Source organism: Cupressus sempervirens, chromosome 8, assembly GCF_028749045.1.
Source record: "Cupressus sempervirens isolate cs-2001-9-10 chromosome 8, ASM2874904v1, whole genome shotgun sequence".
In the NCBI taxonomy this organism is placed as follows: Eukaryota; Viridiplantae; Streptophyta; class Pinopsida; order Cupressales; family Cupressaceae; genus Cupressus; species Cupressus sempervirens.
In genome coordinates, this window is record NC_143125.1 from 284,412,298 (window position 1) to 284,425,565 (window position 13,268).

The following is a 13,268-nucleotide window of genomic DNA, read 5'->3' on the forward strand; positions in this document are numbered from 1 at the left end:
AAAAGGATCAAATGCTAACTGATGTACATACCCTGCAATATAATGTTGATTAAAAAATCCAATCTCAGTCAACAGCTCACCATGAACAAGTGATACAACCCATTGTGACTGATCACTAGCTAAGTCAGGAGATGTCATAGCCAAAGGAGTAGAATCAATAACAACACCCACTGAAGCATCACTCCCAAACTCCTACTCTAAGTCACATATTATCAAGTTGTCAACTGCAGAACCTATCACCATGTCATGCCCATCACAACTCTCATCTTGAGGCATCAAACTGCCCCATAATTGATGATAAGCACTAGGAACCAAAGTACATCTCTGTATCATCATCTCATCAACATGGTCATCAAAGGTAAATTGATGAGCGTACCTCACAATGTAATGTCGATAGAATTTTCCAATCTCAGTCAGTGGCTCAGACTGTAATCTAGATGAAACTAACTACAATTGGTCATTAACCATGTTGGAACTGACTACTACCTCTGAAGGTATCACCAAGGGATTAGTATTACTAGTAGGAACCATGCCAATTGTCGACTCACCAACATCACACATGATCTTTGATACATCTCTAGTCTCTGTGCCATTAGTACTAGAGGCCACCACCATGTTAGGCATACAACAATCTGCTACAACACCTAACTCAACTAAACCTGACTCTAGTGGGAATGAACCTGATATGCCAAAGTTAGTATCAAGGATGGATGCATCCCCATCTCCATTATGTCTGACAATCTCAGCCATGGACATCCTCAGATCACCAAACACCATAGCTTGTGACTGTATAGAATCAGGTAAAGACTGTAGTCACTCTAACTCCATGGTCACCTTAGCCAAATAAAACTGTGACTCCTTGAAATCCAACAGTGTACTCTCAATAATCTCAGAAGTCACCTCAAGCTACTGAGTAAGCTCACTCACCTCATCTTCCTTGGCCAACAATGCTAATCCAAATAAAAAGACCTAAAGACATGTGCCTATGAATGAATGGGTGCTATATTTAAAATTCATATATATTTTCAAATGAGTTTTAAATAAAATATAATTCTATGATAAGAATGGAGTAAAGTATATAACTAATCTATAAATAAATACAATAAGTTTTAAATTATATATATAGATTGATATAGATATTATTTTTTATCTTAATAATAGAGAAACTAAAAAAAGAGAAATAAACCATAGAAAGAAACTTCAGGAGGTGAGGCATCACACAAAGTGTATCAACATACCACTAAAGTTCACATAATATCAGCTGCTATAGAGTTATAAATACATTGCAAGAACAAAAGATACAATAAAGAACAATAGAAGAAGGCGAGTATGATTGAGCCCATGTGGTCCATCCTTTCAGGCCTTCCATCTAAACAATACTCATTGTGTCTTGAATCTAATCAAGCACAAGGATCTTATTAGAAGATTTTTTATATATTTTAATCTCCTAGTTAAGCTTCTTGACCACAACTTCAAAGTTATCAAGGTTGTCAATTGTCTTGCACCACTCATATCTATTGTTTATCTTGAATATGGACATTTTCGAATGACCAAATTTAAGGAATCTTTTGAGTTTTGTATGATCTATCATCAAGGTGACTATAACCTACTAAGAGATTTTAAAATATGCGAGTCTTCAAAAATACTCAGTAAGGGTTATCGCATTATTTTGATACCTATCTTCATTTCTAATTTTTGAAATCTGCCTCCTTATTTAAACCATAAATATAACCAATGATAATTTCTAGTATAGAAACATCATTTGGATAAGATATTCCAAAAAGTGTCCAAATTTCTTTAGCAATACTACCATTAAAGATAATATGTCTACTAGTATCTAACATCCTCTCTCTCTCTCTCTCTCTCTCTCTCTCTCTCTCTCTCTCTCTCTACCTCTCCCCCATCCCCTACTCTTTGTCCCTCTCTCTCTTTATGGATCCCCTCCAATGTACTCTTTGAACCCCCATCCCCTACTCCCTATCACTCCCTATCAATCTCTCCTATCCCCTTCTCACTCTCTCCCTCTCCATCCCTCGCACTCTCTCTCTTCCTCCCTCCTCTATTTCTCTATCTCCCTCCATCTCTCCCTACCCCATCCTCTCTCTCTCTCTCTCTCTCTCTCTCTCTCTCTCTCTCTCTCTCTCTCTCTCTCTCTGTGTCTCTATCTATCTCTCACGCACGTGCACACACATGCTTGCCCATCCCCTACTTTATTTTCCTCTCTCTCTTTCTATGCATCATATCCCATGTACTCTTTGAAACCCCATCCTATACTCCCCCCTCTCTCTCTCCCTCCCTCCCTCTCTCCCTACCCCATCTTCTCTCTCTCTCTCTCTCTCTCTCTCTCTCTCTCTCTTTCTTTTCCTCATATCATGTACTCTTTATCTCATCTCTCTGTGGATACCATCCAATGTACTCTTTGAACTCCCATCCTCACTCCCTATCAATCTCTCCCTCTGTCTCTCTCCTATCCCCTTCTCCCTCTATCCCCCTCTCCATCCCTCTCTCTCTCTCTCTCTCTCTCTCTCTCTCTCTCTCTCTCTCTCTCTCACACACACACACACACACACACACACACACACAACAAACACACACACACACACACACACACACACACACACACACATGCCCATCCCCTACTTTATTTTTCTCTCCCTCTTTCTATGCATTATATCCCATGTACTCTTTGAACCCCCATCTTGTACTCCCCCCTCCCTCTCTCTACCTCTCTCCCTACCCCATCCTCTCTCTCTTTCTTTTCCTTGTATCCTATATTCTTTACCTCATCTCTCTCTCTCTCTGGATCACATCCAATGTACTCTTTGAACTCCCATCCCCACTCCCTATCAATATATGCCTCTCTCTCTCCTATCACCTTCTCCCTCTCCCCCCCCCCACTCTCTCTCTCTCTACATATTATCACATACTCTTTCCCCCATCCCCTAGTCTCTCTCTCTCTCCCTCTCCCTCTCCCTCTCCCATCCCCGTCTCTCTCTCTCTCTCTCTCTCTCTCTCTCTCTCTCTCTCTCTCTCTCTCTCTCCCACTCTCTCTTTATATATCTATTTATATCACTCTGCTCCCTTTCTCCCTCTCCGTTCCCTACTCTTGTACTCTCTCACTCAACCTTTAATCATCTCTCTCTATGCATCCTATCCCAAGCTCTTTCTCCATTCCCTTCTCTCTCGATCCTCTTTCACACTCTACATCCTATCCCCATCCTCTAGTCTCTCTCACTCTCTACCCTATCTCCCTATCTACCTCTCTCCTTCCATCTCTCCCTATCCATCCTCTCTTTGAAATACAATACTTACAAGGTGTGTGCACTCTATTTAAGCCTTGAATTTAAAAATGCTTTAAATAGAGTGCACACACTATAGCATGTATGCGCTATTATGCACACACACTATATAAAGAATTGGATGCCACCAAGCCTAAGGCTTGGATTTTCCTTGGGGATCCAACCCAAAGGTTTGGAGGCTCTAAACTATTTTGAGACATGTTTTTCTGCAAGCATACAAAAAATGGTTGATTTTTCTTCCGTGCTCTCCTTCAAGTTTCCTTGTGCTCGAGCATCAATAAAATTAGGTTACATGACAATGTAGGTCTCTGTGTTAGCTATATAGCCATATAATTTATTTTTTATTTGAACAATTTCAAGCCTTCCAAATATAATTTCTTTTGAATGTATGTCCATTTTTTGTCAAAACCCAATATGTACTAATTGGGCTGTAGATTTTAGCTAGTTCATCGAATTTCGCAACAACTTAGTGTTTTAGAAACTAGACTCCATTCTACACACTTTGAAAAAAAGAAGTTTTGATTTAGTTTTCAATCATTTCTAGGGGGAGGAATAGATATTTCACATTTTTGTGATGTGTCCATTTAAAAAATTCATTAAAAAAATACACATTATAAAATTACCCCAAAAATATGAGATAAACTACACAGTGTTAGGTAACTTTTGACCAGAGCAATTAAAGAATTTAAAAAAAAAATTAAAATTCAAGGGGGGCCACACTTTGTACTATGTTGTATTTTTTTTCTAAATAAACAGTACCATTTTCTGTGGCCCCCTTTTTTGAGGACATAAAACTAAACCATTTTAAAAAAAAATTAGTAGTTTAGAAACTAGATTCAAAAGAATACTAGTTTTTTTTTGTCATGTCTTAAAATTTTGAGTGTTGCTATCTTCAAATTCTTGTTGGAGTTTAGAAATTACTGATTTTAGAGAAAAAGTGTCCACTTATGTGCCCCTTTTGGCGTCACAACTTGGTGCACTTACCCTATTCTTGAATACCCATTTTATCCTATCACATTCTTGTTTGCTAGATTGGGGATCAATTCCCATGTCTCATTCTTCATTATCTGATCCAATTCTTCTTTCATAGCTTGCTTCCAATAGTCATATTTATATGCTTCATCTATATTAGTTGGTTCAAATTGAGGTATCAAACATAGTTCTTCATTGATTTACCTTCTTGTCATCGCACCTTTGTCTCTACTTTTGATGATATGTTCAAGGAGATGATTCTTTATCATATTCTTACAAGGAGTAGGAGTTGTTATCTTGACTCTTAGCTTTGTTGAAGGTTTTGAGATTTGTTCCTACCTTAAATCTCCTTCATTCTACAAGTCATTGTTAGTCTCAAATAATACTTTGTCATTCCTTGGTTTAGTGACAACATTCTCATCAACTAAATTGTAGTCAACTATTCTTTGTTGTATCCTGAATTTCTCATCAACTCTTACATTTGCACTTTCAACAATAGTCTCTAAGACTATCTCTTCTACTATTTTTCCTTCATTAATCAATTTAGGTTCAATATTTTCAACATCACAGTCATTTAAGAATCTTTCTACACTTGCTTCATCTTCATCAGAAGGTGAACTTTTTCTACTTTCAATTATTCTAAAGCAATTCTAACAAGTACAAGCCCAGAGGAAAAGTTTTACATTATAGTAACCATGTTATAGCAACAAAGTTACAATTTGAAGCAATACAATTAAGAGGACATTGTGGAAATCAAAAGTGGAAATTGTTTATTGAAGAACATGAAAAACTTCTAGATATAATAAAAACTACAGAGGATCCCAACAATACAATGTTTGTGGAGCTATAGCTTACTGTACTTATTCTGGAGCTCTAGTTCAACTATGTCTATATAGCTAGATTATATTTTCACATTTAATGTTGATAGGATATTTGTTTTATAAATTTGTATACATTGGATCATTTATCAAGTGGATATGCAAAATTAGACATGTTTTGTTGTTTCTATTTAAATTAGACATGGATATCTCATTTAAGACAACCTCTTAGGACCTCCCCTAAAGAAAACCTCTTAAGACCTCCCCTTAGTACCATCTTTTAGGACCTCTCCTTAAGACAACCCCTTTAGTAAATTTGTATGTATTTATACACATTGTTTATGTTTTCTTATTGATTGTTAATGCTCTTATGTATTTATGTATATAATCTTTCCGTTCTTATATGATACATGTTCTTTATGTTTGTATATAATCTTTATATTCTTAAATGTATTAACTTTTATTGATTAAATGTTGTAATATGCATTATTTAGGTCATACTCTTTATATGTTCTTATGTATATGTATATATTATATTCTTACCTATGCATTAATCTACATTCTTATTACATGTTTAATTTGGGATCTCCCGTTAAGACATGCCATTAAATATAGTTAATTATACTTAGATTAAGGCTCTAAAAACAATAACATATACATAAACATGAATATTGAAAACATGCCTATGTACATTTAACATGAACATATTTACATACATCTATGAAATAAACTATAAATTCTTTATGTTTGTATATAATCTAAGTTATGTTCTTATATGTACTAACTTTTATTAATCAAATGTTGTAACATGCATTCTTTAGGTCATATGCTTTATATGCTCTTATGTACATGTACATGTTATATTCTTACCTGTGCATTAATCTACATTCTTATAACATTAAATTTAGGATCTCCCCTTTAGATATGTCATTACATATAGTTAATTATACTTAGATTAAGATATTAAAAACAATAACATATACACAAACATGAATATTGAAAACATACATGCCTATATTCAACATGAAAATATTTACATATATCTATGAAATAAAATATACATTAATCTACATTCTTATGTATAATTCAGGATCCCCCCTTAAGACATGTCATTAAATATAGTCAATTACACTTAGATAAAGACATTAAAATCAATAACATATACATAAAACATACAAATATTGAAAACTTACATGTGTACTTTTAACATGAATATACATACATGGTATTGGAATTATAGATGGAGTGACTGAGAGGAGGGAGTGAATTAGCTATCCAAAAACAATTCACAAATCCCTTAGATGTCTATAATGCTTACTTACTACCGATACTCAGTAAACAATGCAAGAATATTGTAACTTAGTAGATTAACTAGTTACTAATTATCTAGCATTTATAGTTATTAATATGCATGCAAAGGTTAAATAAATGAACACAATAGACACCAGATTTAACATGAAAACCTAATATGAGCAAAACCACCAAGTAACTAGTCACCAATTTTTCACTCTTCTGAAGTGAGCCCTATTAGGAGCCAACCCTATTAAAGGTTACAATACACACTGTTAGGTGTGACCTTGTTAGAGGATTTAATCACCTTGTTAGGAGTGGCCTTGCTAGAGGTCTTTAGAACAATTCAACTAAATTGTCACCTTGTTAGAGGATTTACAAAATGGCTGTTAAACGAACTCTGTTAAGAGATTGTGAATCACTACTACAATGGTTAGAAAGAAACAATGAATTGACCTAAACAAGATACAACTAAATTTTTTGGCTACAAGTCTCTGTTCAACTTCATTAGATCCTCCCTCATCAAATATGACTTTTTCGCTCTTTAATGATCTCTAATCATCCTTCAAATTCACTTCCACAATAATCAATCCTCATATCTCATTAATTCCACACTTTTTCATATGTACTTATACCATTCAGATGGTCAAGTCGGCCCATTTACATGTTACACTTATCAATAAACCATTCATTAGTTGGCTACAAATATTATTCTTAAACAAATAAATGTCCTTTACTAGCTGACCTTGCTTGATAAATATTTCTTCTAAGAATTTCCAGAGTTAACCTTCTTGACTTGGTTAACATTACAATATTCTTGAAATCCTTTGGCTGTCGAGTTTTCTTGGTAAGAACCGAATCTTCCAAATTTCCTTTGATGACTAAGTGAGCTCGGTAGGAACTATTTCTGTCATATTTTCTTCGATTACCAAGTTAACTCAGTAAGAATTGAAATTATTTGATTACCTTGAAAGCTCAATAATCAACTGTCTACTCAGTAGACAGTATTTATCGCCTTGCTAACCTTCTAAGCTTGGTAGACACTGTTTATTGCCTTACTGACCTTCTGAGCTCAGTAGACACTGTCTGATGACTGATATGACATTTGTGTGACATCAAAGACAACACACAATTGAACAATTGTATCCAACACATACATCTATGAAATAAACAATACATTAAATTAATCTACATTCTTATGTATAATTTAGGATCGCCCCTTAAGACATGTCATTAAATATAGTTAATTACACTTAGATTAAGATATTAAAAACAATAACCTATACATAAACATGAATAAAACACACATAAACATAAAAGATTAAGACATTAAAAGATCAATAACATGTACATAAACATTAATAAAAATATGAATATTGAAAACATGCATGAACATATTTACATATACATCTATGAAATAACATCTAAGACATGTACATATATATAATAAAATATATCTAGAGAATAATGTACCCATATCAAATGTATAAAAATATCATGTATCAAATGTCTCCAAATAACATATATAAAATATCAAAGTCTCCATATAAACATGTATATGGAAATAACATATAAAACATGTATATGGAAATAACATATAAAACATCAAATTCTCCATATAAAAATGTTTATGGAAATAACATTTAAAACATCAAAGTGTCCATATAAACATGTATCTGGAAATAACATATAAAACATCAAAGTGTCCATATAAACATGTAAATCCAAAATACTATATCAAATGTCTCCAAAATAACATGTATAAAATAAAAGGCCATGATCTAATCAGCTACATCCCCCTCCTGATCTTGGATGTCCCCAAAAGGGTCTATCAGTTGTGTCTGAACCATATGTCAAGTGATAGTGTCAAATTATGTACAGACAAATTATATCATACATATAAATCAAATATATCTTTAAATTGTAACATACATGAGACTTAGGATGTGTAGGATTTGTCAGTGTCTATAGATCACCAAAACATAACATACTATCACTCAGACCCTATAACACATATACAAACACACACACAAACACATAAATTTAAACATATAGAAATACTTATCGTAGCATCATGTAATGCTCTGCTAATCTGACTGGTATCTAAATCATGCAATGATAAAAAATTATTGGCGTCCAAGTTGATAGTGCCATATGAAAGCATAGAGGTAAAAAGACCAAGCTATCTAGCAGTGAAATCCTAAGTGGGGGGTGTTGTAGGGTCTTGAGTAGCTAGGGCTAGTGTTGTAGGGGCTTGTATAGCAGTAGGAGCAATAGAAGGTGTAGGAATGTCCTCCTACCTCTGTGAACCCTTTGATCTTGCTATACATGATAGAATATGACTAATCTAAGAGCTGATTCCATGAAGTAGAATCCCTATGACTATAGATAATGCTCAATATGAATCCAAAAGATCAGATGCTAAATAGGATCCCAAATGATGCAATGCATCCACATTTGAGACTATAGAAACCTCTAGTGGAGAAGGTATGTATGCTACCCCGTATCTGTCATCAACACCTGCACTAGATGATGTAGCTATGGGAATGGTACCTCAAAACCATAACATATATCTACCACACTAATTAGAAGAAATGGCCTGCAACTGTGTGGCAACGGTGGCAATGCTCGAATAAATATGTGTCTTGATTGTGTCATCAGGAACACTCTGGCCTATAGCAACCATCTATGGACCTCTCGGCATAGCCAAAAGGTTTGGACCCACCATTGCCAACTTGTTAATGAGCATAGGAGTGTCTGCGGATATGAATCTATCTAAAAGTCTCCCCAGACCCTGCCCAACATGACCTGGATAATCTATGTAATCAACATCATGGTGTAAATGAAATTCTAAAAACAATTGTTTGCAAAAATATAGAGGGAACTCATCCTTTTGTGGCCATCTATGATGAGTAGCCAATCAGTGAGGATATATGAATGGTGTGATGAGCTCATCAATACACTTTATTGCAAAGTAGCCTCTAACTCTAGCTCTATCTGTATAAAATGGAAACATGGTCTTCACCATGCTAGTGGAGACCTCAGTGTCAACCTGTCTATACTTCATAGTGCCAGTGATACTTTGAGATAGAGAAGAATAAAATGTCTCAATACTAATATCATCAAAAGGGTTGTATGATTCAATGGTCTAAATCATATGAAACAACTCCTTTCACATCACTATGATCTTCTCCCTATTAGGGAGGGTGGTCCAAAACCCCTATAGCATGAGATATTCTAGCAAGTGTATCTCTAAATAACTAATGTCTATCCTTAGTGGAGGATTTTAATCTTCATGTTGTACCAAACTCAACACTCGGACCCCCTCTATGGACAATAGCATCCCCTAAGGATGCAGGACCACAATCCCCATAACCAAATGTCATAATGTATATATGTATATAATGTATGAGGATATGAGTGTAAAGCTACAAGATTGATAAATATCTAGAGATCTACACATGCACACACACACACACACACACACACACACACACACACACACACACACACACACACACATATAAACATACAAGTCTATAAATTAAAATAATTAAAAGTTAAATTTAATTTGAAACACATGTACACATAAATACACAACATTTAAATGTATGGTGCTATTCAATAATGTAATGTATGTATTTTAAAATAAATTATGTTACAGACCATATCTAATGTATTTTAACGTGCTCATGCAAATTGGAAAAATAAATATTCATACATGTACCTATATATGCAATACAAAACATAAAATTCTTGACTAAATTAGATTGTGATTTAGCTACAGGGTTAAACAATTTTTCTAAATTTCATATAAATTCATATAAAGGAACATTTTACCTAATTTTTTTCTACATTTTTACCTAATATTTTTCTGCATTTTTTAACTAATGTTTTTTTTTACATTTTTACCTAATGTTTTTCTACATTTTTTAACTAATGTTTTTTTACATTTTTACCTAATGTTTTTCTACATTTTTTAGCTAATGTTTTTTTACATCTTTGCCTAATATTTTTGTACATTTTTAAATAATGTTTTTCTACAGTTTTACCTAATGTTTGACTACAATCTTGTTTATGTTTTAAATCATTTACTAACAAATCTAAAAAACAATTTAAAAATATTAAAAATTAACAAATCTAAATAATTCACTCATAAAACACGTAAAAAAAAATTAATTTGACTAGCATTAACATTTACTAACAAAAAACACTTAAATTTTTTTTTTAAATGGGAAAAAAAAAGTCACTAACTTGTTACGGTCGAAACACCTAGACCACACTCCAAGAAATTCAAAACCACTATAGTGAAAATGGTAGTCACAAAGTGTTTTTTGGCGGTTTTATAAAATTGGGGTGTTTCGACAGAAAGCATTTTGGTCGAAAGTGTTTCGACTGAAATGGTACAAGCCACATTGGCACACGTAACTGCCACGCATGTACAACTGAAATTGGTATAGCCAAATTTGGTACAGTCATAAGTGTTTCGGCCATAACCCTCTTCAATATCACAAAGGGTGACATAGCTTTTTACTTTCACCCATGGTTATCTTTAGAAACCTCTTGAAAATGTGTTTTTGGCTTGTTTATGTGTATTTTTTACTTCAAACATGTAGCTGACAACTTTTTTCCTACCAAAATTTGATGAAATAAAAAGGTTTTCTTGAGAATATTGTTAGCTTTCCATACATATAAGGTTTTTCAAATTACAATTTTAGTAAGTAATTATTACTTATTTTCTAATAGAGTTATGTATACAGTGTTGATTGCTACATTGCTTGAAACACAACTCTAACTTTCAAATGGTACAACATTTTTGAAATAAAAAAGATGCATCACATTCTACGTGTCTTCTTCTATAAGGAAAAAATAATAAAAATTAAATTTTTCAAAGTTTTGAATTAGTTAAGGTGGTCAAACATGAGATTAAATGTGCAGTTCACAGATGAAGATAGAAAAATTGCCTTGAAGGAAGGCTATAAAGTCATGGCTACACGCCTACGCAAAGAATATGAAACCCTTGCCCAGAATCTAGTACACCAAATGATATCTCACATGTAAATTGGTCAAAAGAAAAGTAAATAAAATTGAATAGTTAAGAAGATTATTTTTTAGTGTTAGTTTTGAACGTGAATTAACTGCATAACAATGTGCATAACATTTTACTCTAGCCTTCGCATCCTATCATAGAACCTACTCATGAAAAAGGCCATGATGTGCATTATAGTGGTGGAGGTATTAATTTTCTATTGGAAATTAATTATGCAATTATTAATACAATTTAACATCTTCAATTGCAATTTGACATGTATTCTTTTTTTGAATGTTTTAGAGCATGTTGAACATCATGGTGAAGGAGTGGAGCATGTTCCAAGTGTTCAAAATGTTGATGTGGTGGTAGATAAAAATGTTAATGTACATGATGTGGCATTGTTAGGTATAAAAAATGCATGTTAGGTTGTGCTAGTACTTAATTATAGACTTGTAATAGTTTGAAAAAGAAAAAGAGTATGCCAATTTATCCTATTTAATTGTTCTTGCAACAAAGTCCCATTTTGTGCAGTAGCCTTCTACTCCTCCAAAGAGAAGGAGGCATCATAATTTCACATTACACGTGCTAGAAGAGGAGGACAATGAGGAAGATATTGATGCTCCTATGAGCATTTTTCTTAAGAGAGCTAAGAAAAACAAAAAGAAGAAATGATGTTTTAAAAATGCTCTTTGATACACCTTGTTGGATAATGAAAGAACTTTTTTCTAAGTAATTATCTATGAATAATGTGTATTAATATTGATTTTTATTGTATGTTAATTAATATTGTTATGTGTTAATGAAGTCTTGATTAGTATTGTGTATTAATGAATTTTATATCATATTGATGAATGTTATGTGGTTGTATTGATTGAATGTTATAGTTTATAAATGGATGAATGAATGAATGAAGTATGTAATTATATGATAATGGGTAATTTAGATTGATGTTAGGGGGAGGGGGGTGAGGCCAGATGAGCTTCCACCTTCACGTGTTTAGCCTTGTTAAGTAGAGAATATTATAGTATTCTTGAAACCAAGTGAAGCTCAAACTAACATACCAAAGAATCACAAAACCCAAATCCATCTACTTCTTATCTTCTCATCCCAATAAGTCATCTTTTTTGCCACTTTTATTTGGAAGGGTCTAAGTTCATTTTTGTGTATATAGGTTGGAATGGAGCATTGAGCTCACTCGGTTCACCAAAAATTCTAGCATGGTGCTCTCTGAAATATCCATGAGGTATAAAATTAATGCTATTGTAGTTTCAGCTAAACTGGATGAAAAAATGATCTTCAACCCTAAAATTCCACTAAAACAAAAAAAAGGTTTACTTACTCTATTCTAATCAAACATTCACTTGCTTTTGTAGTCTCATCGCAGGCCTAGAGGTGGACCTTTTGAAATGAATGATATATTTACCATACTCAATTCCATCAATGCCAATGTCTTACTAAAATACATAATCTACTACAAAGGCCTTGTGCCAATTCTTTGTTTTGGTGCTGTATGGGCTGCCCCTTACCTTATCTTCTATATTTTTATGAATTGAATCTTGGAAAATGGTGCAATAATAATTTGGGTCATTTTATATTCCATCATCTAGATAAATGGTGAACAAGACATTGTTGAAAATTTACTTAATTCTTATGTTTACAGCTAAAGGGGTTTAATGGGTCTATAAACTTTTTCTAGGGCATAGGAATCACCATTGGTGGGGTTGTGTATATACTAGTCCACAACAGCCTTATTTATAGACATTTTCCTCTTGGGCCACCTGGTGATATTTCATACCTTCAAAAAGTAGCAGTAGCACATCAAGTTTGTGTTATAAACCCTCTTCTCATAACTGGTTT

General features: G+C 33.5%; 1 pseudogene; it reads left to right on the plus strand.

The window, feature by feature from the left end:
• LOC149542544 (regulator of nonsense transcripts 1 homolog) overlaps window positions 1-13,268 on the plus strand; it is a 69,253-nt pseudogene that overhangs the window by 34,010 nt on the left and 21,975 nt on the right.